The 24,418-nt window shown below is 45.2% G+C and overlaps 1 long non-coding RNA gene across 1 annotated transcript in view; it reads right to left on the reverse strand.

Moving 5' to 3' along the window:
• The window catches only part of LOC115076014, a 327,067-nt gene that overhangs the window by 163,426 nt on the left and 139,223 nt on the right, over positions 1-24,418 (reverse strand). The gene's annotated exons all lie outside the window — the stretch shown is intronic.

Genomic DNA, 24,418 nt, shown 5'->3' on the forward strand with positions numbered 1-24,418 from the left:
TACATATCACGTCGGTTTACATAGAACCAAAGTTGGAAATTACATCGAACAGGAGGGTACAAATAACAGGGCTAACTTCGTAAGAATTTATAGATAAAGCTGAGAACGACTTAAAATTATTACAAATTTAAATATATCCGAAGCAGAAAGCCTGTGAGGGAGTCAGTTGGACCGTTAGATGATCGAGGGGTTAAAGGGGCACTTAGAGAAGATAAGGCCATCGCGGAAAGATTAAATGATTTCTTTGCTTCGGTGTTTACTGAAGAGGATGTTGGGGAGGTACCCGTAATGGAGAAGGTTTTCATGGGTAATGATTCAGATGGACTGAATCAAATCACGGTGAACCTAGAAGATGTGGTAGGCCTGATTGACAAACTGAAGAGTAGTAAATCACCTGGACCGGATGGTATACACCCCAGAGTTCTGAAGGAACTAAAAAATGAAATTTCAGACCTATTAGTAAAAATTTGTAACTTATCATTAAAATCATCCATTGTACCTGAAGACTGGAGGATAGCAAATGTAACCCCAATATCTAAAAAGGGCTCCAGGGGCGATCCGGGAAACTACAGACCGGTTAGCCTGACTTCAGTGCCAGGAAAAATAGTGGAAAGTGTTCTAAACATCAAAATCACAGAACATATAGAAAGACATGGTTTAATGGAACAAAGTCAGCATGGCTTTACCCAGGGCAAGTCTTGCCTCACAAATCTGCTTCACTTTTTTGAAGGAGTTAATAAACATGTGGATAAAGGTGAACCGGTAGATATAGTATACTTGGATTTTCAGAAGGCGTTTGACAAAGTTCCTCATGAGAGGCTTCTAGGAAAAGTAAAAAGTCATGGGATAGGTGGCGATGTCCTTTCGTGGATTGCAAACTGGCTAAAAGACAGGAAACAGAGAGTAGGATTAAATGGGCAATTTTCTCAGTGGAAGGGAATGGAAGTGGAGTGCCTCAGGGATCTGTATTGGGACCCTTACTGTTCAATATATTTATAAATGATCTGGAAAGAAATACGACGAGTGAGATAATCAAATTTGCAGATGACACAAAATTGTTCAGAGTAGTTAAATCACAAGCAGATTGTGATAAATTGCAGGAAGACCTTGTGAGACTGGAAAATTGGGCATCCAAATGGCAGATGAAATTTAATGTGGATAAGTGCAAGGTGATGCATATAGGGAAAAATAACCCATGCTATAATTACACGATGTTGGGTTCCATATTAGGTGCTACAACCCAAGAAAGAGATCTAGGTGTCATAGTGGATAACACACTGAAATCGTCGGTTCAGTGTGCTGCGGCAGTCAAAAAAGCAAACAGAATGTTGGGAATTATTAGAAAAGGAATGATGAATAAAACGGAAAATGTCATAATGCCTCTGTATCGCTCCATGGTGAGACCGCACCTTGAATACTGTGTACAATTCTGGTCGCCGCATCTCAAAAAAGATATAATTGCGATGGAGAAGGTACAGAGAAGGGCTACCAAAATGATAAGGGGAATGGAACAACTCCCCTATGAGGAAAGACTAAAGAGGTTAGGACTTTTCAGCTTGGAGAAGAGACGACGGAGGGGGGATATGATAGAGGTGTTTAAAATCATGAGAGGTCTAGAACGGGTAGATGTGAATCGGTTATTTACTCTTTCGGATAGTAGAAAGACTAGGGGACACTCCATGAAGTTAGCATGGGGCACATTTAAAACTAATCGGAGAAAGTTCTTTTTTACTCAACGCACAATTAAACTCTGGAATTTGTTGCCAGAGAATGTGGTTCGTGCAGTTAGTATAGCTGTGTTTAAAAAAGGATTGGATAAGTTCTTGGAGGAGAAGTCCATTACCTGCTATTAAGTTCACTTAGAGAATAGCCACTGCCATTAGCAATGGTTACATGGAATAGACTTAGTTTTTGGGTACTTGCCAGGTTCTTATGGCCTGGATTGGCCACTGTTGGAAACAGGATGCTGGGCTTGATGGACCCTTGGTCTGACCCAGTATGGCATTTTCTTATGTTCTTATGTTCTTAAATAACAAATAACAGTCAACAAACTCGGATTTACGACAGACTTAATAAGCATGGTTGCGTATTAAAGTACAACTGACAGGAGAATTTATGGTTACAGCATCGGACAGTTAGCGTATTTGAGTTTGAAATACGTGAATCAATCCCATTGGGAGAGACCTTTAAGTGAAGGCTTTTGTGAAAAGCCAAGTTTTGAGCTTCTTTTTGAACGTTCGACTACAGGTTTCAAGACGAAGGTCCGTGGGGAGGGCATTCCAGTGAGAGGGGCTGGCAGTCGAGAATGCTCATTTCTTTAGCAGTGACTTGGCTGGAGGTGTATGTAAGGTGCCTAAGTATCTGGTTCTGATAGGTCTCAGTGATGCATGAGGATGAAGTGGGTCGCTTAGATCTAGCGAAGTTTGGGAATGAATGGTCTTGTGGGTTATGGTTAGTACTTTGAATATGATTCTAGATTTAATAGGGAGCCAGTGTAGGTTTTTTAGAATAGGTGTGATGTGTTCTCCTCTACTAGAGTTGGTTAGAATCCTGGCAGCCGGGTTCTGCAACATTTGTAGTGGTTTGGTGGTGATAGCTGGGAGGCCAATTAGCAGAGAGTTGCAATAATCAATTTTTGAAAATAGAATTGTTTGGAGGACTGTTCTAAAGTCCTGAAAATGGAGGAGAGGTTTCAGCTTTTTCAATATGTGTAGCTTGTGAAAGCATTCTTTCGTTGTATTTTGACAAATTGTTTGAGATTCAGCCTATTGTCGATGGTAACGCCAAGGTCTCTTAAGTGTGTGGGGGAGATCCTTAGCGGTGTGATTAGATTGTTGGCAGCCTGAAAGTTGTCATCCAGGGTGATCAGCATAAGTTCCGTTTTTGAAGTATTGAGAACTAAGTTGAGGCTAGTGAGGAGGGAGTTTATGGACTGTAGACAATTGTTCCAGAAGTTGATGGCGTTGGAGATAGAATCAGTGATTGGAAACAGGATCTGGACGTCGTCGGCGTATATGAAGTGTGTGATCCTTAGACGAGAGCAGATGACATAGGGGGAGAAGATAGATGTTAAACAGGGTTGGGGAGAGGGAGGATCCTTGAGGGACTGTTGTTAAGGAATGATCTGAACCATTCAAGGGCTGATCCAGAGATGCCTATGTCTGAGAGCCGGGTGATGAGGATAGAGTGCTTTACGGTGTCAAATGCTGCAGATATATCGAGAAGTGCCAGGAGGTAGGGGGTCTTATTCTCCAGTCCAGAGAGGACTCTGTCTGTCAATGAGATTAAGAGGGATTCCGTACTGAGGGATTTGCGGAATCCGAATTGGGCTGTTGTGAGAATCTTATGGTCTTCTAGGAATTCTGATAACTGTTAACCATTCTCTCCATAAGTTTGGCGACAAACAGAAGGTTAGCAATGGGGCGAAAATTGGCCGGGTCTGCTGGGTTCAGGTTGGGTTTCTTGAGGAGAGGTTTGAGGGTGGCTATTTTTAGTGTGTCTGGTACTAATCCTTGAGTTAGAGAACGGTTGATAATCTCTACTAAGGGCTTCGCAATGATGTTTGGGATGGTGAGTAGTAATTTAGATGGAATGGCATCTATCGGATGATTGGAGGGTTTCATCTTTTTGAGAATCGATTCAATTTCTAGTGAGGAAGTGGGTTCGAAGGATTCTAGGTTTGCTTTCTGGCTGAAGGGGAGGGGGGGAGAAGAGAGAAGGAGGTTCTATATTATACGTAGCCAGAGGAACTATTAGCTTAAGAATTTTGTTTTAGAAGAATTGTGCAAGTTCAGTGCATCTGGATTGAGCTTGATCATCAGGGATAACTGGAGAGGTGGGTTTTGTGAGCTCTGAGATATATGAGGACAGAGCTTTGGCATTGAAGGAAAAATTGTGAATTTTGTGGGCATAAAAATCTCTCTTTGTGCGAAGGATGTTGTTTCTGTAACTGTGCATAAGGGTTTTGTACTCATTTAGTGTAGCGTTGGATGGTCTCTTTCGCCATGCGTGTTCTTTTTTTCTCAGTTCTAGTTTCATGTTTTTTAGTTCTTGAGTTTTTACAGGATGGGTCGAGCTCTTTAGTTTTTAAGGGGCATAGTTTTTCTGCCACCTTGTTTGTGATGCTATGCCATGTAGAGATGGCTGCTTCTGCGTCGTAAAGGTCAAGGTTAGTGAGTTCCGATGAAAGGTGGGAGGTAAGGTCTTCCATGGAGCAAGAGTTCCTGTAGTGAATTGTGGTTTTGGTGATTGTTGACACAGGGTTGTCCTTGATACAGAGATCCGTTGTGATCATTAGATGGTCTGACCATGGGATAGGGGAGCAAAGAGGCGGGGAAGATGGTGTAAGGCCAGAATTTATGAATATAAGGTCCAGTGTGTGCCCCGCTTTGTGCGTGGGACTTTTAACGATTTGTGAGAAGCCCATAGCCTTGAAGGAGGATAATAGCATTTTGCAGTTGGAGGATAGGGGGATCACATCAATGTGAAGGTTAAAGTCTCCCAAGATGACTGCTGGGGTGTCATTTTTGATGTGTTTGGCAATGAGCTCAATGAGTGGAGATGGATCCGAGTCTACGAAGCCGGGTGGAGCGTAGAGTAAACAAATTTGGAGATGTTTTGAGCTAAAGAGGGCAAATTCCAGACGGGAGGTATGAATAGAAATCTGTAGGGATAGTCTCAGCTCTTTTTTGCCGCTAAGCAGAGTCCCCCCCCCCCCCCCCTCTTTTTTTAGGTCTAGGTATTGAATAGATATCATAGAGGTGAAGGGGTAGTTGATTGATAAGGGCTAGGTCTGTGGGTTTCAACCAGGTTTCTGTGATTGCAAATATATCCTGTTGTGAGTCCAGGAGATAGTCATTGATTAAATGTGTTTTTTTCGAAATTGAGTGGGCGTTAAAGAGTGTTAGTGAGAATAAGGAAAGCCCAAGGAATTGAGTGAATGGGGATGTCATAATTGGTATCAGGCGCTTAAGTTGGGGGATTGTAGGGTCAGAGCGTTTTTTTCGGTTATAGTAGTGGTTTTTGATGGTGGGGATAGGTAACATGAGCATGATTGAAGCCCCAAAGGATATTTATTTATTTATTTATATTTTTAATATACCGACATTCCTGTAAAAATACAAATCATATCGGTTCACAATGAAACATCAATTTCGCTCTAGGGCGGTACAAGTAACAAAGTTGCCAGTTAAAACCGTTGAGAACATGTCAAAAACTCATCTAAACATAACCTGCGAACTCATAAAACTCATGAAACTCATCTCAACAAGAGATAAAATTAAATTAAATACAATAACTGAATTATAACGGGAAAAGGAAGACAATGGAGGGATGGACGAAGGTGTAAAGAGTAGAAGAGGGTGAGTTAATGATGACTGGATGAGGCTGTTCTCTGCAGAAAACTGTTAACTGAGTGGGATGAAACCCTTAGGGGCTGCAGGGAGGGGCGCACAAAGGTCGTCGCGTAGGCGCGTGGTCTGCGGTCCGCCAGTCGGAAGAAAGATGGGTGAGAGCTGGACGTGGAAGGAAGAGGCAGGCTGGATGTGGACAGAAGAGGCTGAGTGTTGGAAGGCTGGATGAAAGCTGGACGAGGACGGATGAGAGCTGGATGAGTGCTGGACGAGGACGGATGAGAGCTGGATGCGTGCTGGACGTGGTTGGATGAAAGCTGGATGAGTGCTGGACGAGGATGGATGAAAGCTGGATGAGTGCTGGACGAGGACGGATGAGAGCTGGATGAGTGCTGGACGTGGACGGATGAAAGCTGGATGAGTGCTGGACGAAGATGGATGAAAGCTGGATGAGTGCTGGACGAGGATGGATGACAGCTGGACAGAAGTAGGCCGAGGCGGGAGGAGTGCAAGTATATTGGTTTAGATTAGCGTGTAACTCTGCTGTGGCGAGGCTGAGTAGCGAAAGGAGGGACTTTCTTCTGAATCCTCACAAAAGGCTCACAAAGGGGCGCACTAAGGGGCAGGCCCCTTTGTCGTGCTCCCTTCGGCGCACGACGCTCATTGTGCGGCGCCTAGCAGAGCCCCGATTTAAAGCCCAGCGGGGCTGGCTCTGATTGGGTGGGCGCTCGTGTCGTAGGCGGGCCTTGGCGTGGATTTTCGGTTTCGGCTTTTGGATGGCGTGAGAAGTCACATGGTCGGCGCTGAAGCAGCCCAGGTGAGGGGTGAATTTAAACTGACCTTCCCCCGGCGGGCTTTGGCGCCGAATGCGCAGGCCTTCCCCGGCTGTTCCTCTGAATTCCTTAATGTCAAAGTTATGAAAGGCTTATGACATTCTAAACCTCTGGTGGCCAAACAACCTGTTCCATGAGATATCAATGTTGTTCTGGCTCAGCATATGAAGCCACCCTTCGAGCCATTGGCAATAGCTTCTTTGAAGTTTCTCATACCTAACTTCTATCAGAGATTCCAAAACTTTCAAAAAAGAATTAAAAACTTGGTTGTTTAGACAATCATTCACAGACTGTTTCGAATAACCTCAATCCTCATCTTGAACGCTAATTCTTCTGTAATAAATATCTCCTGAATTTAGATGTAATTTGTATACTGCTTACATATTATACTCTGCCTATGCTGAGTTGTTATATTCATATCTTTATGTACTTAGTTACAAGTTAAAACTTTGTTTCTTGTATGAATTTGTTACAATGTAAACCAGGGTGAAGGCTTTCAGCTATACTTCGGTATATAAAAATTTAAATAAATAAATAAATATAAAACATATTATTTCTTGCAGCAATCAAGTCAGTGAGCTCAGACATTAATTCATTGCTCGCCTTAAATGCAATTCTTCCACAACAGAGTGGTGCTCCACACCTCAAAGTTCCTTCCAAAAGTAGTGTCAGCTTTTCACATAAATAAAGCCATCATGTTACCCATGTTCTTTCCAAGGTCACATGCACATGAAGGTGAAAAAACCTTACACTCCTTAGAATGTAAGAGACCTTGGCTTACTACCAGAAGAGAACTCTGCCACATTGTTAGGCCTCACAACTATTCATTTCTTATGACCCTGTCTGGATATAGCAGTTGCCAAACATACACTGACCATTTGGTTAGCAGACTGTATCATGCATTGCTATGTTTTCGCTGGCCTCCAGATTATAGTTAAGCTCATTAAATGACAGCCATGGCTGCATCAGTGGCTCATCTGTGAGCTGTGTCCATCGAAGACATTTGCAAAGCTGCAACTTGGTCATCAGTCCCTTCACATCCCATTACTGTGTGGACAATTTATCAAGAAGCGATAGTAAATTTGAAAATATGGTTTTGCATGACCTGTTCATCCAGTAGTCTACTCTCCATGGTGGGGTCTGGGTTGTTTCCATAAGTGCTCCACCGCAACCCTCAACCTGGGACTCCCCATGTGTCATGCCTAATTCAGCCCTGCTTGTTGACAAAGAGAAAAAGTTTGCTTACTCATCTTAGACAACAGGATGAATTAGCCATAATAAATACTTGTCCGCTTTCTTGGAGAGTCGGCTACCTAGCTAATCTTACTCTAAAATCAATTGACGGGCTCATGAGACGACACCCAAGAGGGAACTCCAGCACATGCTCAGTAGAGCAAAAATTCAGTGAGCTAAGAGGAGACTGTTTGGCGCTGTTGGATGACGTCACCAGGGCCGGAGGAACCACTAGGCAAGCTAGGCCTGTACCTAGGGCACCGTGATTTAGGGTGCCTACCAATGGCACCGGTAGCTCCTGTCACATGGTAGGGGCTAAAGGCCACCAGCGCCATTTTGGTTAGTGGCAGCTGAGGCCCCGGGAGCAGCAGATTGCTCCCAGGCCCCCACCTGGACCACCAGGTATTTTGTAAGTTTTCTTTTGGGGGGGGGGGGGAAGAGTCGGGGCTGCGACCAGGGGTGGGGCTGGGGGCGGCACGACAGGGGGGCCAGCACAAGGCTGAAGGTGCCTAGGGAGCCCAATCCCCTTGTACCAGCCCTGGATGTTACCCCCACTGTGGCATGGTTAATTCATCCTGCTTTGTAAAGAACACCATTTATGGTAAGCAAGCTTGCTTTTCCTGTCACAGATTTCACTGTTCATCAGTATTTGGGGCAATATAGATGGATTACTTCTTGTGCTGTTAAAAGGAAACTGTATTACTCCAGACAGCTGGAGTTATGGTAAGATCTTTGTGTGAGTTGCTGAAGATGGACAAGCTTTAAAACTGAGTTACTTTACAGGAAAGAAACCAAAATTTGAATTTTCTTGGGCTTTTATAATAAAATGATTTTAATGTTTTTGGACCAGCACAAATCATGAGCTAAGTAATTTTGTTGAAGCTAGAACTGCTGTTTTGTTTTTCATTATTTTTCTTTAATTTACCCATGGTTATTATACAAGATCTTTCAGTCTCTTTCAAGATCCCCAGAATGTCAAATTGACACAATGGGATAAGCCCAAGGTAGAAAACTGCATGTATCTAGTGAATTCACTAACTTATTCACAGAACAACTCGGGACCTGCTAAGGAACCAAAGATTTTCTGGAGTTGGACACAATGGTGTGACAGGGATCTGATGCATGGATTATATGCAGAAATTCTGAATCATATTCCAAAGTGGACAACACCTATTGCTTCATCAGAGAAATCAGATAGAGACATGCATGTCTGTTTAAATTTCAAGGTCACAATTAGGGCAAATCTGTCACCCATAAAGAATGTAAAAATGGACTAGAATGAGTATACTCATTTTTTGAACCCCGTTGGAATACTGTTGAGCAGATTCGAACCTCATCTAGGGGAGGAGACATTTTCATTTTTAAATTATAAAAAACAGCTGTGGAGTTTTTCTCCCCATGGCTTAAATGAAGTTATGAACTAGAATTCTCTGTTAAATATAGAATTATGTGTATTTCTATATAAGCAATTGTTTCTGCATGAGCTTTGTGTGGAAATATTTCTGTGTGAGAAAGCATTTTTATATACAAAAAAAGTTCTGTGTGTGTTATTGTAAAAAGATCCGGAGCTTATTTTCAGAATGTAAAACCTTTCTTTATGATGGATAAGACGCTAATACCTTTTGGGATCCAATCATAAGTACATACATACGAGTTTTTTTGTTGGTTCTCCACATCTCAACATGTTCCTCAGTACGTATTTAAACACCTGTCTCTGCCTTTGTATCTATACAGTGTTCAATTTTGAGAAGATCCTATATACAGCTATGGAAGCGAGACTGAGGATTCCGGCAGCTCCCCTGAAGCAGATAACACGAAACATGGATTCATGTTGGGATTGCCTGATAGAGATACAGTTGATGCTGTTAGCTGTTGATTAATATAAAAGTCTTCTGAAGAAGTGACATTTTTAATACCTTTTTTTCTTGAGTTTTGGAACATTTTTTGGAATGGTGCAAACACTGGGGAGTTTTGGACATTCTTATATAAATAGAAGGGACCTATGATTAAAACAGCTCTGATCCCTACTATTTGATCTAAGTGCCCGGGTCTGGCATATGATGGTCCAGTTCTAAAAGTTATAAATAGTTTAAGTTTTGGATTATTCAATTTTTGTTTTCTTTGGAAACTTAACATAAAAAATTGGGATTTTTCTGTTTATTAGTCTAAAAATGGGAACATTTCTCCTATGGTGGATTTGTCATAAGTCTAGCCACAGCCAGAAGACGGAAAAAGAATCCATGGATGCACAACTCCTCATCACGCATCAAGGAGCAGGCCATGGTAAATATGACATTAATGAATAGGACTATAATGACTATAACTTAGTGTAGAACCCTGGAAAAAGTGATCATCAGTGCTGCATCCTGAGCTGATTGCTGATGAAATAGTAACATAGTAGATGACATCAGAAAACTGTCAGCCAGCTCATCCACTCTACCCAGTTATTCTTTCCACACTGCTAAGGATACATCCTAGCTGCCAATCACAGCGTGCAACCACCTGCAAGACATCTCTCCTTATTCAGGACCATCTGGTTTTTTTGTCAACCTCTTTTCTACTTCACCATCTTAGGTAGACTAGTATACCAGGTTTAGTCTTTGATTACTGATTAAATGTATGCAAGATTAATTTGGGGATGGGGTTTTAACTGCTTTAGGTGTAAACTGTATTCAAATAAGAAGGATTACTTCGTAGAGGTTAATTTTAAATTGTTGTTTGCATTTATTTATTTAAAAAGCATATTATGTTTTTGTAAGAATGTGAACCCTGGGCCGAGATGAGAAGTGCTCCGCCCACAGGGAGGAGCTCTGTGAGCCTCACCGTCGGTAGGCATATTCTCAGCAGCATAAGATCCAGCTGTATGATAGAAACTTTATTATGAAGGAAGGAAAGCAGAGCCTGCAGAGCGTGGGATGCAAATAAGTACAGTTCTGAGAAGTGGGGTATACCCAGGGTGATACCACTGATGTGAAGATCCGGTAGTGGCCCGCAGAGCGGGGTACACCAGGAAGTCCCTTCAGACGAGTAGAGATTACCTCAGAAGTGCAGATCCAGTAGTGGCCCGCAGAGTGCGGTACGCTAGGAAGTTCCTTTAGACAAGTAGAGATTACCTCAAAAGTGCAGATCCGGTAGTGGCCCGCAGAGCAGGTTACGCCGAGGATGTCTGTACTAAAGATGATAATGATGATAGTCTGAGGTGCAGGGACCCGGACGTGAATCTTGTAGCTGGTGCGGCAATACCCTGCAACACAGGGTATACTGGAACAACCTCTGCTGGAGAGGGAACGGTAGTGGCCCGAGGCATGGGGTACACCGCAGAGAAGCTTCAGTAAAGCTGTATCGTTGAAGTCTATAGTAAAGTACTCACATGTGGTAGTTCCTGGAGAGAGTCCCGGGAAGCAGGTCAGGTAGTAGTCCCAAGGCAGGAAGGCCCTCCGAGGAGCAGATAGCCAGGAACGCGGAAGAGCCCCCGAGGAGCAGGTACCCAGAGCCAAGAGAGAAATCTGGAACTGAAAGTCCAAGAATGGAGTGGATTCAGCAACAAAGGAACTCCTTGCTAACTCGTTGAAGCAATGGGCCGGTCAGCTTAAGTACAGCAGCGAGTTGACATCATCCGGAGGGGACGCCCCCGAGGTTCCTGCCATGACGTGTACAAAGGAGGCCCTTGCGCATGCGTGCCTTAGATGATTCCGGAGACAAGATGGCGGTTGGCAGCGCCCACTCCATCCCGGGGATGTTGGGGAAGTCAGCGGAGGCCGCCATTCCTCCTAGGATTGACAGTGCAGGGAAAAAGGAGTAGAGCATGAGTGGACGCAGCCATCTGTGACCGACGGACGTAACAGTACCCCCCTTCTTAGGGCCCTACCTGTGGGTTTTGGTTTCCTAGGATGTGACATGTGAAATTGTCTGATCAACTCCTTGTCAAGGAAGTTGCTTGCAGGCTCCCAACTATTCTCCTTGGGACCAAATTGTTCCCAGGATATGAGGTACTCCCAGCATCTTCCATGTTTCCTTACATCAAGTACCGTATTTTTCGCTCCATAAGACGCACTTTTTCCCCCCAAAAGTGGGGGGAAAATGTCCGTGCATCTTATGGAGCGAATATAAAAAAAAAAAAAAAAAACTAACTACAACCCCCCCACCCTCCTGACCCCCCCAAGACCTGCCAAAAGTCCCTGGTGGTCCAGCAGGGGTCTGGCTCCTGTGACATAGTAAGGGTAAGGGCCGTCGGCGCCATTTTGATTACTGGCAGCCGACGGCCCAAGTGCAGGAGATCGCTCCCGGACCCCCGTTGGACCACCAGGGACTTTTGGCAGGTCTTGGGGGGATCAGGAGGGTGGAAGGGTTGTAGTTAATTAAATTTAAAGGGTTGGGGATGGGGGTTTTTGTGGGGTTTTTAAAAGTTTTCTGATCTGGGGATGGACCAAAATGGCCCTCCCCAGACCCGAAAACAAAATGGGGAATGGGGACAAAAAATAATTTTATGCATGCCCCTAATTTTCTCCATAAGACGCACAGACGCCCGGGAACAGAGCCGGTTTAGCATACCATTTTTTTTTTTTTTTTACATTTTCCCCCTCTGAATCTTAGGTGCGTCTTATGGTCACGTACATCTTATGGAGCGAAAAATACGGTATATCTTCCACCTGATAAGTAATGTCCTCTTCTGCAGTGAGAGGTTGAAGTTCGGGTGTCTTCCATGAGAATTCCGACAAGATGAGTGGTTTTAGAAGGGAGATGTGGAAGGCGTGGTGGATTCTAAGAGAGGATGGTAACTGCAGGATGTACGTGACTGGACCCAGGCGGCGGAGTATTGCAAAAGGCCCTATGTATCTAGGCGCAACTCGAGCAGAAGGCAGTTTTAGATGGATGAAGCGGGTGTTGGGTTTGAGGCATAGAGTGGACTCTTAGTCGCAGTGTTGATGACTCCTCCCATGGGGAGGGGCCCCGTGGGGAACCACAGCAATAGGCTAGACTCAGAGAGCAGACACTGGAGATGGAAAGCTTTATTGTACTGGTGTAGATAGATGGTAATGGTGCAGGAAGATATGGCACTGAAGTCCAGCAAGGTGCCAATATGTTCAGATAGCCTCAGATGATTAGGTCTCACCCAGATGTAGAAGGTTGGTAGTGTTCCGCAGCGCGGAATAAGCCGAAGCTGGTGGGTGGAATTGGAAAGCTGGATCATAGAGGTACTCACTAAAGAGTAGTGCAGGAATCCCCCTGGTAGATGGTGACGGTGGGACTCGAGCTCCGTGGTGCAGGATTCTCTGAGCTGGATAGGCCCTCGAGGAGCGAGTACCTGGAAGTGCAGATGATCCTGAAAAGAGAAGAAAGACCCCCGAGGAACGGTTGTCTAGTTAGTGGTAGAAGCCCTGAAGGGTAGTTGGAAGCGAGAGGCCCCCAAGGAGCGGGTGCCCAGAGCTTCTTCAGGAGCGAGATACCCCGGAGGGAAGCGAGGAGTCTAAGCGTGCAGCTTAGAAGTGGTCAGAGTAGCTAAACCGAAGTCCTTGCTAACTCGTTCGTTCTGAGCAGAGCGGAGGCTTAAATACCCGGAGGTATGAACGTCATGCAGTGGGGACTCCCCCGAGGTTCCCACCATATCATGTAGATAAGCGTAGGCAGCGTGCGCGCGTGCGCCCTAGGAGGCCAAGGGAAGGAGCATGGTGGACGGGGACGCACATGCTGAGTTGGAGACGCAGAGGGTTTCGGTACTCGGCACCGGATCAGCCATCTTACCCAAAAAAGAGGTGAGGCAGAGCGGTCGCCAACAGACACAACAGCGGGGACTGAGCCATACCTTGTCTCCAGGTTGTAACTGCGGAGTTGCTCTGTGATGTGCATTGTAGAACTTCTTAGCCTGCTGCCCAGCTTTCTGGAGAAGTTCTTTTAGTGTGTTCCCAAAGCTGATGCAGTTCTTGTGCCGAGGCCTGGGCTGCATTTGTAGAGGAGGTAGAGGTTGACATCCATAGACGAGTTGAAAGGGCGACGATCCTTTGAAGCTGACTGGTGGGAATTCAACGCGAATTCGGCCCAGGGGAGCAACTCGGACCAGTCACTTTGTCTGGAATTGACATAAGCCCAGAGAAACTGTTTTAGCGTATTGTTCGTCCTCTCTGGCTATCCGTTGGCTTGCGGATGGCAAGCTGATGTAAGATCCAGAGATATGTCAAACATTTTGCAGAGGGATCTCCAGAATTTCGCTGTAAATTGAACCCCTTGGTCCGAGAGCATGTGCTTTGGCAGGCCATGCAGACGGAAGACATGACGGATGAATAATTTTGCTAATTCTGGAGCTGATGGTAACCCGGGTAATGCCACAAAATAAGCCATTTTAGAAAAGCGATCTACAGTGACCCAGATGGTTTTGTTACCGTTAGACATGGGTAAATTGACAATAAAGTCCATGACTATGTGTGTCCACGGCTCGCTGGGAGCGCGCAGAGGCTGGAGAAGTCCCCAGGGACGACCAGACGGTGGTTTCTGTCTTGCGCAGGTAGGACATGACTCCACGTAGGCCCGTACATCTTCTTTCATGGAGGGCTACCAGTAATATTTTTGCAGGGTGGTCAGCGTTCTGGATTGTCCCAGATGACCTGCAAGCAGAGAGTCATGGGCCCATCTGAGGATCTTTTTCCTGAGCGTCCGGGGAACCACTGCCTTCCCGGCCGGAATTGTGTGAGTAGCTGAGAGCAGTACCCTAGTAGGGTCAATGATATGACACAGAGTAGCAGGGACATCCTCCAGTGAAAAGGAATGGGAGAGAGCGTCCACGCGGGTTTTTTTGTCCGCTGGGATATACTTCAAGAGGAAATCAAATCGGTTAAAAAATAAGGACCAGCGAGCTTGTCTGTGGTTCAACCATTGCTCATGATGTAAGTATTCGAGGTTTTTGTGGTCGGTGTAAACCGTTATCTGATGTTGTGCACCCTCGAGCCATGGGTGCCATTTCTCAAACTCAATTTGATTGCTAGTAGCTCCTTGTCTCCTATCCCATAGTTTCGCTCGGCAGGGGAGAAGCGCAGAGAGAAAAAGGAACAGGGATGTAAGGTGTGAGTGTCATTATGTTGACTAAGGACAGCACCAACTCAGACGTCCGAAGCATCCACCTCGGCGATGAAAGGTTTTCGGTGATCTGGGTGGCGTAGACATGGCTCTTGAAGAAACGCCTTTTTCAGTTCCTGGAAGGCTATCACGGCTTCTGGAGACCACTGAGAGGGATTGGCTCCCTTTCACGTCATGGCTGTAAGAGGTGCGGTCAAGGTAGAATAGTGATGAATGAACGATCTGCAGTAGTTAGTGAATCCGAGGAATCTTCGCAGAGCTTTAAGACCAGTAGGTTGGGGCCAGTCTCGAATACTCTTGGTTTTTTGCAGATCCATCTGGAACCCCCGGCTGGATACCACATAGCCTAAAAAAGGAACAGATTCCTGGTGAAATGAGCATTTCTCTAATTTGGCATACAGGTGGTTATCTCTTAGCCTCTGTAGAAAATTAGCGACGTGCATTTGATGGCTCTGGAGGTTTTGAGAAAAAACCAGTATGCCGTCTAAATATAATACTACACAGCTGTACAGCATGTCTCTGAAGATTTCATTCATCATGTTTTGAAATACGGCTGGGGCATTGCAAAGGCCAAAGGGCATGACTAAATATTCAAAATGGCCGTCGCGGGCATTAAATGCTGTCTTCCATTCATCACCCTGGCGTATTTGGACCAAATTATATGCCCCTCTGAGGACCAGCTTCATGAATATTTTGGCTCCTTGGAGCCTATCAAAGATATCAGAGATCAATGGCAATGAACAGCGGTCCTTCATGGTGATCTCATTTAAGCCGCGGTAGTCTATACATGGGCGAAGGGATCTGTCCTTCTTACCCACAAAAAAGAATCCGGCTCCGGCAGGAGACTTAGAAGGCCGAATGAAGTCCTTCGCCAAGTTCTCTTGAATATAGGCAGACATAGCCTTGGTCTCTGACAAAGAAAGTGGGTTCACCCTTCCTCTGGGAGGCTCGGAGTTGGGTACTAAGTTTATGGCACAGTCAAAGGAACGGTGAGGTGGTAGAGTGTCTGCCGCTTTCTTAGAGAATACATCTTGATAAGAAGAGTACTGCTGAGGTAGGCCCGGAGGGAGGTGGTAGTGGTCAGGCAAGGCATAGGAGTTACCACCTCTAAGCATTTTCCATGGCAGGCTTTTCCCCATTGGGACAGTTCTAGGGTACTCCAATTGAACTGGGGTGAGTGCATCTATAACCATGGCAGTCCGAGTACCACCGGATGTATTGCCTTATCCAGGACTAGGAAAGAAATGGTCTCAGTGTGTAGGGACCCCGTGCGGAGACGAATAGGTTGAGTAGAATAAGAGACCTCACCAGGTAATGGCTCGCCATGTATCGAGGACAATAGCAGTGGAGCAGGTGTCCGAAGAGTGGGGATTCATAGGTGCTCTACAAGTTGTCTGAGTATGACGTTCCCACCAGCACCGGAGTCAACTAGGGCTAGTGTGTGGAATTCAAGGGCATCCGAGATAATGGAGACTGGAAGTGTCAGTGGAGGAGATGGAGAAGTTAGACCTAGGAGGAGTCCTCCTGCAGCTCCTAAGTCTGCAAGTTTCCCGGACAGATAGGACAGGAGGGAACAGCGTGGTCAGGTTGTCCGCAGTACATGCAGAGGTCTAGTCTCTTTCGATGACGCCTCTCCTTAACTGATAGGTGGCTGCAGCCTAGTTGCATGGGTTCTTCCTCCTTAATACTGGGTGCAGGACTAGTCTGAATAACAGGCGCTGGACGAGAGCGTGGAACCCCTGGTGGCATCTTTTTAGGACCCTTTACCTCTTGTGACCGCTCACGCAGGCGACGATCAATTCATCCCGCAAGGTCAATGAGAGAGTCCAGAGTATTAGGGAGTTCAGGTGCTGCTAATTCGTCTTTGATGCGAGAGTTAAGACCCAGGTCCCAATTTAGCCCAGAGGACAAGGTTTTAAACTCAATAACATAATCAGTTAAAGGTTTGGTACCTTGCTGTAGATGCAGATCCAGCGACAGTCTTGCGAGCGGGGTCCTCAACTACAGAAAGAAAAAGAACAAGGAAACCTGTCAAATCACTGAGGATTGGATCATTACACACCCAGAGAGGTGAAGCCCAGGCCAGGGCTTTCCCGTCTAAAAGAGACAGAATGTACATACTTTTGGACACTATGCCTGGGAAATAGGTAGGTTGTAGTGAAAAATGCATACAGCACAGATTCAGAAAGCCCCTACATAACAGGGGATCACCTGTAAAACGAGGGGGTGCTGGCAAGGGCATGGAGTGTTGTACAGGCAACACATGTGGAGAGGAAGTGGCCTTGTCAGGAGTCCATGTAGAGTTCAGCAGAGAGTTTAGCTGATTGAAGGTGTTAGCCAAAGTCTCTAATGTCCTTTGTTGCTCGGCAAGACATTGGGCCAGGCCAGGGATGGCCTGGATGGCTGAGACCTGAGCCGGGTAAATGGAGTTAGCAATCTGTTACGTTTTTGAAAGGATGTGAACCCTGGGCTGAGATGAGAGGTGTCTCCGCCCACAGGGTCTCAGCGGCGCAGTCTCAGCGGCGTAGGGCAAAGCTGTATGATAGAGACTTTATTATGAAGGAAGGAAAGGAGAACCCACAGAGCGGGAGATGCAAACAAGTACAGTTCTGAGAAGTGGGGTATACATAGGGTGATACGACTGATGTGCAGATCCGGTAGTGGCCCACAGAGTGGGGTAAGCCAGGAAGTCCCTTTAAACAAGTAGAGATTACATAAGAAGTGCATATCCGGTAGTGGCCCGCAGAGCAGGGTACACCGAGGATGTCTGTACTGAAGATGATAATGATGATAGTCTGAGGTGCAGGGACCCAGACTTGGATCTTGTAGCTGGTGCGGCAATACCCTGCAACATAGGGTATACTGGAACAACCTCTTCTGGAGAGGGAACAGTAGTGGCCTGAGGCACGGGGTACACCGTAGAGAAGCTTCACTAAAGCTGTATCGTTGAAGTCTGTAGTAAAGTACTCACAAGTAGTTCCAGAAGAGAGTCCCGGGAAGGTCAGGTAGTAGTCCAAGCCAGGAAGGCCCGCCGAGTAGCGGATAGCCAGGAACGCAGAAGGGCCCCCGAGGAGCGGGTATCCAGAGCGTCCATCCACCAAGAGAGAAATCTGGAAATCCAAGAATGGAGCGGATTCAGCAACGAGGGAACTCCTTGCTAACTTGTTGAAGCAATGGGCGGGTCAGCTTAAGTACAACAGGAGTTGATGTCATCTGGAGGGGACACCCCCGAGGTTCCCGCCATGATGTGTACACAAAGGAGGCCCTTGCGCGCGCACCTTAAGTGATTCCAGAGACAAGATGGCAGTCGGCAGCACCCATGCCGTCCCGGGGACGATAGGGAGGTTGGCGGTGATTGCCGAAGGCCGCCATTCTTCCTAGGATTGACAGTGCAGGGAAAAAGGAGGCATGAGTGGTGGCAGCCGTCTGCGACTGACGGGCGTAACACATATATTACCCGCCTATATCAGAACCACTGTGCTAGGCAGTTTACAACATTTAAATCATACAATTTCAAAATACAATCACATAATTACAGTTAAAATACATGGCAAACAACCCCTTAAAATGCACAATCATTATATTAAAACACACAATTGTTATGCTAAAAAAGCTTCCTGGAAAAGATGGGATTTCAACTGTTTTCTGAAAATACAAAATCATTTATAGAATGCCTTGAGACAGGCAATTGGTTCCACAAAGTGGGACCTAAAACTGAAAAGGCCATGACCTAGCAACTTGTAAATGACTACTATGATAGATGGGATCGTCAAAAAACTTTTGACCTGAGGTCAAAGTGGCCTAACTGGCAAATATGGTTTTAGCAGCTTATTTATTTATTCATTCATATTACCCAATTTAAAAACTAAAGATAAAATCTTAAATTTAATTTGCTGCTTCAGTGGAAGTCAATAAAGTTGATACAAAGAGGCGTAATATGTACCCAGGGGGCGCTACGCATCACTAACTGGGCAGCAGAATTTTGTAAAATCTGTAATGCATGAACATGGATATTGGGAAGACCCATGTATAACGCATTACAGTAATCCATTGTAATTAATACTATTGACTACACCATTGTCCTGAAACATTGAGTTCCAATACATAACGAAAATGATGAAGCATTCGCAACCTAAAGTATCCAATTTTTAGGACTGAATGTATCTGCGCCTGTAGGAAAGATAATTGTCAAAATCAAAATTTCTAACAACTTCTTTGAACTGGATAATATTACTGTTCATGTAATATTTAGAATACAGTGTTCATGTAAATAGGTGAATTATTTGATTGTATTTAATACTAGTTTGATTATGTTGGCATTGCATCTATGCTGGGTAATCACTGCGCAGTATTGATTAGTAGCAATTTAATAAACGTAAAGATTTCCACTTAGTTCCCTCCAGTACTCACCTTTCCTATGCCTAACCTCAAAGCTCTGTAATATTCTGAAGAGCCAGTCAGAAAATCCTAGGTGCCCCGCACAGCCTGCCAGGCAGAACTGGGCTATAGGAGTGCCTGAGTTTCCACTAAGACATCTAGTTATTACTATTCTTGCAGCCTACCAGACAGACCAAGCTGCTAGTCTATTCCCGGCCTGCGTTTCTGTTAATATTTCGTACTGACCACTTTGCCATACATTCTGGCAGCCCCAACACTCACTGCTGAATCGGGTAAGTACCGCGCCATAAACACATGCCGCTAGGTCGTGCTTTCTGCTCTCACTTCACTTTAGCAACTAAGGTCCTCTGTGCTTATCCCATACCCTCTTGCACTCTGGGAGGGCGCTCCACGCAACCACCACCCTCTCTCTATGAAAAATATTTCTTGATGTTGTTCCTCAGTCTGTTCCCCTCGGAGCCTCATATCAGTGTCAAGAATTTCATATTTTGCCACTGCCTAAAGTTCTGAAGGAAGCAATGCCAGAAATGCCCCTGCATACAAATGATACTTAAAGGATGACTTCAAAGGGCCATATCTTTTCTTCAACTAGATGCATAGGGGATGGGCCACAAAGATGCTAGAGGAGCAGTTAAAGTCTTCTGTCGCCCACTGAAATGAACTGCCAGTATAAAAGATAGCTCAACTTCTCCACAGAAGCCATCATTCTGGAGAAAGTTCTGCATGCTACGCAAATAGGCATTGCACATAGAAATCATGTCTGGTGGCCAGAAACAGACGCAGAAACAGCACACCCAAGCCAATGTCACATCCTTAGGAAGTCATGATGAATTCGTGATTGGGACATTAAATGATTTCAAGACTGTTCCAAGGACAAGAGTTCCTCATTGCTGGTTAGAAGCTGCAGTCAGTCAAGATGGTGACTGCATATGAAAATATTATTCTGCTCCACTCACTGGCTATTGCAATACAGAGAGGTCCAAATGTCACTGTGTCAGATAACAGAGCTGCATTCACTTCTGAAGAATTCAAGGTATTTATGAAACCAAATCACATGCATCCCACAACCACCGCACCATTTTAGTCAAGTGATCAAACCAAGCAAATGATATAAATGGCTAAGGATGTGCAAAAGAAGACCATCAAAGGAGATTTTCAGACCCAGCTTGTTTCTTTATTGCACAACATGTTATACCGTGCACCACAATGGGAAACAATCCAACTAAAAACTGCCATCTGAAGACTCGCTTAGATCTCTTGTATCCAGATTGGGCTAGCAATTTTAGAAAGAAGCAAGATGGTGCCAGTAAGGCACTGCAAACATTTAAAAAGAATGATCTAATATTCAGCCAAACAGCATTGCACCAAAGTATGTACCAACTGTCAATATTGTGGGGATTGGATCCATTTTGGACACTGCAAGACAGCAAGAACATCTCATGAACTTCCATGACCCTGAGCCAAAAACCCCATTAGTAGAGCTGCAGATTGTGTTACTACAAGAACTCTTCAGAGTCTATTAGATACACTACTTGTCCCAAAACTGCCTGAAACCATGGGACCGCCATCAAATGGCATGCCTGTTAACACATCTGAAGTCACAATGTTGCCTCTACCAACACTACTTGTTATGCACATATCTGAATGTCTTATGAGGCTATAGCAAGTTTTAGTTCAACCCAGATGGCTGAACGACTGTCACTTAGGAGAAGGGGTGTTATCTCTTCAGCCTAGCATGTAAATGTTCGTGACAGCACTCGGTGCCTTTCTGAAATAGTACATGCGTACAACCTGGTATTTTCAAAAACAAGGTACCAGCATCCATTGTTTGAAAGTCACTTTACCCTCCGTTGCCTCAGGTACAAACTTAGATTGTGAGCCCTCTAAGGACAGGGAACTACCCACAGTACCTGAACGTCATCCGCTCTGAAATGCCAACAAGCCGAATATAAATAAAAAATAAAATCAGGTGGCTATATCAGTGAATGCACATGCATTCATTTAGGCAAAGAAAAACAAGGGCGCAAAGAGGATCATTAACAGCAGGCCATCTGTGTGCGTGCCTTTTCAAAATGTATGGTTTGTATGTCCATACATGCCTCCAGAGCACCTCTCTTTTACATGGACAGGTTTGGGTGCACTATGAAAGTATGCAACCACCTTCAGGAGGCTGAAAATCCATTTACCTGCATCTAGCTCTCTATTTTTACCCATGTAACAGGGGACTAAGGGCCTCATTTATTAAACTTTTCCCCATAAGCACAGAATGGAAAACAAGCCTTAGTAAATCAGGCCACAGCTCTTTGGAACAGTACCCTGCTTATCTCTGCGTCTGCTGCAGATCTATGCTTTGCATGTCTGTATAAGCTAATTGTGCATTGACTGTTGACTAAACTTCACCATGCTGGGTTAAACTTTGGTACAAGGAGGGCTGTCTAGAAATGTAAATTAATATAAACTAACATATGTCATCATACCCTTGCGCCTCCTCAACGCAGGCTGGGCAGAGACCCAATACTTCCTCTCTTTCAAACCGCCCCAAGGGCACTCTAGCAGAGTTATGCATTGCTATTCAGGAGAGCCAGGTTCAGTTGCTGGCCCTGACTTCTGCTTCCCAGGCTAGTGAGGGATTTAAACGTAGAATATGAGAGCATATAAGGGCTGTGGGGCCCATCTAGTCTGATTGGTATGCTGTAGAGGTGATGTTCATACCCACAGAAGAGAGGGAGTGCCAGTAATCACACAACAGCAACCCCTGGGCTGCATTCAGGAAACAGAGGCAGTGTAGTCCAAAGGGAGCTACAGTCTGTGGCTCCCCTACAAAGTACTGTCAAGGCATTGAGCGAGTTATTAAAAGGGTCAGGGAGAGAGAATAAAAATGGGAAAACACCCTGGGAAGATGTGAATAAAGTTTTATGAGGCTGAACACAAACAAAACAAAAAGGAGTCTCTTTCTCTCTGAGTCTCTCTCTGAGTCTCTCTCTGTCTCGCTCTCTTTGCCTCTCCCTCCCTCCCTCTTCTGTAAGGAGAGGCCAGGGCAGCCTGGTGGAAAGCTGCTGCTGCAGCAGCAGCTGGGAATGATCCATCTTGCTCCAGATTCCAATTAAGTATACTGCAGTGAGATCGATGCACTGTAATTGGAAGAGCCTTTTACATTCCAGACGTTTTCTTTTTACGTTTATTAATTCACTAAGCTCTCAGCACAGGGCTGTGAGGAGGAGGGAGAGATAGCAGGGCCTCATGGGCCCATTTTCACTGAGGGCCTCACTCCTCTGTTTCCACTCTGCTCTATTGCCTTCTCTTCCTTTGTCTCATCTGTATTCTCTTTCTTTCTTCCTTCCTCTCTCATGCTCATTTCAGGCATCCTCTCTCCCCTCCCTGCATAGTGTGCAGTAGTTGCCCAGTGGTTAGAGTAGCAGGCTGAGAACCAGGGAAGCCAGGGTTCAAATTGCACTTTGCCCTCTGACACTCCTTGTGACCTTGGTAAGTTACTTCATTGCCTCAGGTACAAACTTAGGGCTTGATTTACTAATGCTTTTCAGCCATTCTGTCAATATGAAAACAGGCCCCTAGATTGTAAATTCTCTGGGAAAATACCTAAAAGACCTGAATGTATAATCCATTTTGATCAGTCATGATAAATAATTAAAACAAATACAACTATTTTCTTTTGTATTACTCTCAGCTTCTGTAAACTCCCTTCTCTACATCTCTACTGTCTGTCTGACTTATTCCCCGGGTAAGCATAATTCTCCTCTGTACAAAGTCTGTTCCCCTTAGTGTCCCTGATATACACATCTAGAAACACACTGGGTTGAACCTGGAGTCTCTGGGCATACCCAAAAAACTCTGGGCATGGCAGTGAAATGCCTGCATGGGCTCCAGAAGAAGTCCTGTTACTTGGGCTTACCTGAGCAGAAGGCGGCAGGGAAGAAGGAGGCCTGCACAGCCCAAGAAGAGGCAGGAGCTGCAGGCCCGCAGAAGCTGAAGAAAATATGGTACTTTCTTGGCTATGCAGGTCTGCAGAAGGAGGCTGCTGCTGCTGGGTTCTGGCAGGGGGCAATGAGTGTATTGCAGAAAGTTTGAGTGTATGTATGTATATGTTAGTGAGTGTGTTCATGTATGAGAGTGTGTTAGAAAGTGTGCAAGTGTGTATGAGGGAGCATTAAAGAGTGAATGTTTTAGTGAGAGTGAGTGTGTGCATGAGAGAGTATGAGTGAGGGAGAATGAGGAGTGTGATAGCAAGTGAGTATGAGTATGAGAGAGGAGAAATTTGTGTGCAATTTGAGTGAGCAGAAATCAAAAGTACCCAGGTATGCTGATACTCAGATTATACTATAGAACTTTCTATTAGGGATTAAATGCCTGCTCCCCTTGCTATACCTCACACAGAAGCTATAATATATGGTTTTATATTAAGGAAATCACACCTACCCCCTTATTGTTCTCCATACACGAGTTACTTTATAATAAGGAAAAACATCCTTTGAAATAAATTCAATATAAAATTTTAGAACAAAAAAAAAAAAGGATAAAATGTCTGCCCCCCTCACTTCCCCGGACATACAAGTTATACTTGAGGACCCTCTAAAAGGTGAATAACGGAAAAATAGTGGTCTTACCCAAATATCTATTCTCTTAATGTAATCATGTGTCCCAACTCAGCAATCACAAGCCATTTCCATGGGAGGAAAAACTGTTATTTGATATTTTCTTTACCTCCTATGGGAAATCCTGGGAGTCAACCTGTGCGTCCCTCCTGACCTATCTGATTCTACGGGAATGGAATCAGGAAAGAGTTGAAAAAAAAGTCCTGTTACAGAGCAGTTTCTCTCTGCATCACCAGGGCTGCAGCCCCTCTGCCAGTGTTGGTCCAAGGGGACCAGCTGGAGGAAGGGATTTTCTCACCTGGCACAGTCGAAACATTTCGTGCAGCAGAGGTATACAAAGAGGGTGCTGTGTCCCTAGCAAAGATGGACATGCATTGGAGGTGCATTTCACAATACATGTGCCCTTTTAGCCACAGTGGAGAACGGGTTCCCAAGCAGTGACTTCAGGCCAGGGGAGGAAAAGAACTCTCACTATTTTTAAATCTTCCTGTGGAATTTTCAGCAAAAAACTACCGCAGGACAAAACAGGTGCAAGGGACCACGCATACTTTTGCTTTCAGAAATGATGCAAAGCCCACGGGTAAAAAAGTCCATGTGATCCTGATCCCACTGCAAAGTCTGCTCCGCCTGAGAACAGCATGTTAAGTGTGCTGCAGTAATCTATGTTACTACTAGCGGTACCCCGCCACGTGTTGCAGTGGCAGAGTCAGGTTCTTTTCCCTCCCTCCCCCTTCCCCTTGCTCATTTACCTCAGTCACTCATCCTCCTCCCCCTTAGTCACTCATCCTCCTCCCCCTTGGTCACTCCCCCCCCCCCCTTCCCTCCCCTGTCCCCACTCCAACTCTCTCCCCTCACACTTACCTCTCCCCTCATTCTCCCTCCCCTGACACTCACCTCCCCCCTCATTCTCCCTCCCCTCACTGTC

This window comes from Rhinatrema bivittatum, chromosome 14 (assembly GCF_901001135.1).
Source record: "Rhinatrema bivittatum chromosome 14, aRhiBiv1.1, whole genome shotgun sequence".
NCBI lineage: Eukaryota > Metazoa > Chordata > Amphibia > Gymnophiona > Rhinatrematidae > Rhinatrema > Rhinatrema bivittatum.